Here is a 4,193-nt window from a genome sequence, read left to right as displayed (position 1 = left end):
CCATCATTTAAAAAAAAAAATTTATTTTTATTTTATGTGTATGAGTGTATTGCCTGCATGTATGTGAGTGCACCCATGTCATGCAATGTGATGCCATGCCTCGGACCTCAGAAGAGGGCTTTGGATTCTCCTGGAACTGGAGTTAAGGATGGTTCATAGCTGCCATGTGGGTGCTGGTAATTGAACACGGTTCCTCTGCAAGAGCAGTCAGTGTTCTTAACTGCTGAGCCATCTCTCCAGCCCCCTAATCATTTTTTTTTTAACAGATTGTTTCATCCAAAAACTACTCTGCTGACAAGCTTCATTAAATTCCTTTCAACATTTTAGACCATTTATAAGTTTTAATGATTCTCTCGAGGATGTTGTACTCCAGATTCAGGCATATTCAAGTTAAACAGTGATACCTTGCTCAGCACAAAGCAACTGAAAATGTTATAAATAATAAATAAATCCCCTTGAGCAGTCTAATGCTGTTTACTAATAACCAACTCCCTTATACCTCCAAATTTAAAGTCACATGTATGATTGCAGTTTCACATTTCAGACTAAAACCACAAAGCTGATCCATGCCAGTGACTATTACTTGTTCATGATGGGTACAAACTGACGCAGCACTAAAGCTGTACAAGCTTCAGTTCTAGTACTAAGCTTCATTTGCTGTATCTTTACTTTTTTTTTTTTTTTAATTAGATTCAAAGTCCTTTACTGGACTTTTTGCAGCCTTTGGAATCAGTGGCTCAAAATTATATACATGCATACGTGTGTGTGTGTGTGTGTGTGTGTGTGTAGATTGTAAACCATGACACAAAGCCAGGCATGGTGGCACCCACCTTTAAATCCCAGCACTCAGGAGGCAGTCAGGCAGATCTCTGGGATCAAGGCCAGCCTGGTCTATATAGCAAGTTCCAAGCCAGCTGGGACAGGTAAACCCTGACTTAAAGGGGCTGGAGAGATGGCTCAGTGGTTAAGAGCACTGACTGCTCTTGAAGAGGACCAGTTAAGTTGCCAGCACCCACATGATAGCTAACAACCATAACTCCAGTTCCAAGGGATCCAACACCCTCTTCTAATCTCCATGGGCATTGCATGCATGGGTTCATTTACATACACGCAGGTAAAACATTCCTATACATAAATAAAATTTAAAAACAAGCCCAGCATGGTGGTGCACACCTTTAATTCTAGAACTTGGGAGTCAGAGGCAGGTAGATTTCTGAAAGATTGAGGCCAGCTGGGACTACAAGGGGACCCTATCTCAAAAGACCCTTCCCCCCTAAAAAATTTAAAGCAACAAACTGCCAGGGCAATTGCACACAAGGTCACTCAAGGTGAACTCTATCATCTCTTAATAGACACTGTATGAGGCTTGAGAGATGGCTCAGTGGTTAAGAGCACTGACTACTTTTGCAGAGGACCCAGGTTCGATTCCCAGCACCCACATTGTGGCTAACTCCAGTTCCAGGAGATCTGACACCCTCTTCTGACCTCCCCAAGCATTGTACAGCATGGATGCACTCCTGCACATAAAAAAATAATATATTAATAGACACCGCTGTGGCACCAGGGTGCCCAACCCCTGATCTGTATCCCTTGCCCCTGGGCATCCTTCATATTTAACCCTTACCAGTTTTTTAAAATCACTGTTCCAGCTTACTGTAAATGGTTGGGTAGATAGAATTTCCTACTCTAACCCATCTGGAAGTTGGTGGTTCCTCCATTGGTGGGAAGTACTCAGCATCTCATTGCTGTCTGTGTGGATGGGATACTCCTTTTATATCTTTTTTTTTTTTTTTCCTGTCTTTTTGAGACAGGGTCTCCCTGTAGCCTCAGCTGGCCTGGAGCTTGCTATGTAGACTTGGCTGGCCCTGAACACACAGAGCTCTGCCTGCCTCTGCCTCCCGAGTGCTGGGATTAAAGATGTGCGCCACCACACCCAGCTCCTTTTATATCTTTCTTCACCTCTGACCATACCTCTGTAGGGACTTTGTTGACAGACCCATGAGGACAGTCTGTGAAAATACTGCCTCTCTCTGGCTTGTCAGCTCTGTAGAAAACCCTACTGACTGTTCTGGGCACCCCTGATTCAGTGCTATTTCCATTGTTAGACCATTTCCAAGCTAAATTTCCTTTGGCACAAGCTCAGTGCTTAGAGCGCAGTCATTTGTCTGGTGAGTACCAAGCATGTTGGCCAGCTTTCCATTGTGACAAAATACATGAAATAATGAGAGGAATACTTTGACTCATGGTTTCAGAGGTTCTAGTCCATACTCCCTTGGTCCTATGGTCTTTGGACCTGTGGCACGGCAGCCCACCATGGTGGGGAGCACATGCTGAAGGAGGTTTGTCCTCAGGGGAGCCAGGCAGCAGAGAGCAGGAGGGAGCAGGCCTCACTTCTAGACGTTCCACCACCTACCCACAGTGCTCTGGGCTGGTAACAGAGCTTTCTGTTACATGGCCTTTGGAAGACATTTCAGACCTAAACCAGCACCAGAACTGAGAATGGCATAGATTTCCTGAGATGGTGAGGAGGTACTGGAGGCTTGGTCAGGTCTTCACTGTGCTGGGATTTCTGGTGTATCCACAGGTGGGGAGGCTACCGTCTAAAAAGAAAAAGCTGTGTTGGCCTGGGGAGGGGGGGTTCCCTTATTGATAACATGGACCAGCTAGCAAGCTCAAAGATACATAGGAAATGGTAGGCTTCAGGGTACAGAATGTAGGAGGTAGAAGGCAGCCCTGTCCCAGGCAGGGATCAACCACAGGAACTTGAAAGTCCTTGGCGACTGAGATCTCGCTTTCTCTAGCAGGGTCCTGGCCTTTCTACCATGTGGGCTTCCTCTCCTTGTAGCCAGCATTCCATGCTCATAACTCCCTCGGGAGCAAAAGCCCACCCTGCCGTATCCAGGATTTACACAGAAGCCAGTGCTGGGGCTGGAGAGATGGCTCAGTGATTAAGAGCACTGACTGTTCTTCCAGAGGACCCAGGTTCCATTCGGCTCCCAGCACCCACATAGTGGCTCACAATTATCCATAACTCCAGTTCCTGGGGATCCAGTGCCCTCTTTTGGCCTCTGTGGGCACATGGTGCACTTACATACTTGCAGACAAAACACAGATACACATTAAAGAAGCCAGTGCCAATTCCAAATACGAAGGATCTGCTTGGCCTACTCTGATGATGCTCATCAGTTACAAGACTGGAACTGGAGATCCAGTGCCCTCTTTTGGCCTCTGTGGGCACATGGTGCACTTACATACTTGCAGACAAAACACAGATACACATTAAAGAAGCCAGTGCCAATTCCAAATACGAAGGATCTGCTTGGCCTACTCTGATGATGCTCATCAGTTACAAGACTGGGCTGCCACTCAGGGCTAGGTTGGGTATCACCTTTGGGATACCCTAAAAGGTGACCTTATAAGAGGTACTTCAATTCCATCAGTTTCCCATTTTGGCAGTACTGAAATTAAGATGCAACTTCCAGTCAACCTCACCTAATACCTTCTGTTAGCTTACAATGGGTACCCAGAAAAAATAGGCCCCTAGAAAAACTGCTCATCACTCTTACAAGGGGAAGATGTGTGAACAACAGATGCTTTTTAAAGACTGGCATTGAGGGACTGGAGAGATGGCTCAGCAGTTAAGAACACTGTTCTAGCAGAAGACCTGGGTTCGAATCCCAGCACCCACATGGCAGCTAGCAACTGTCCGTAACTCCAGTCCCAGGGGATCTGACAGCCTCTTCTGACCTCCATGGGCATTGCACGACACGGGTGCACTTACCTACATGCAAGCAATACACACATACGTATAAAAATAATTAAAAGTTTTAAAGAGTTAAAAAAAAAAAGACTGGCATTGAACTCTGGTCTTGATAAAGTGAGAGCATGTTTCCCTCATTCTTTCATTTTTCTCTTATATCATAAAATACCTAAAGTCAAAATGAGCCCTTCCAATAAACATTGAATACAGATACATGAATATATAAATAAAATTCTAAATAAGAAAGCATTATGCTGCAGTTTAACTAGGTACACTTTTTTTGTTTTGTTTTGTTTTTTGAGGCAGATCGCATGACCCAGGCTGGCCTGAATTTGCTATATAGCTGAGGATGATCTTGAACTTGTGATCCTCCTGTTTCCATCTTCTTAATGCTGAGATTACAGCTGTGGGCCTTCACACCCAGTCCACTTTT

The sequence above is a fragment of the Nannospalax galili genome, unplaced genomic scaffold (assembly GCF_000622305.1).
Source record: "Nannospalax galili isolate Female #2095 unplaced genomic scaffold, S.galili_v1.0 scaffold285, whole genome shotgun sequence".
In the NCBI taxonomy this organism is placed as follows: Eukaryota; Metazoa; Chordata; class Mammalia; order Rodentia; family Spalacidae; genus Nannospalax; species Nannospalax galili.
The sequence above is the reverse complement of the archived record's forward strand: the minus strand, read 5'-3'. Positions refer to the sequence as shown.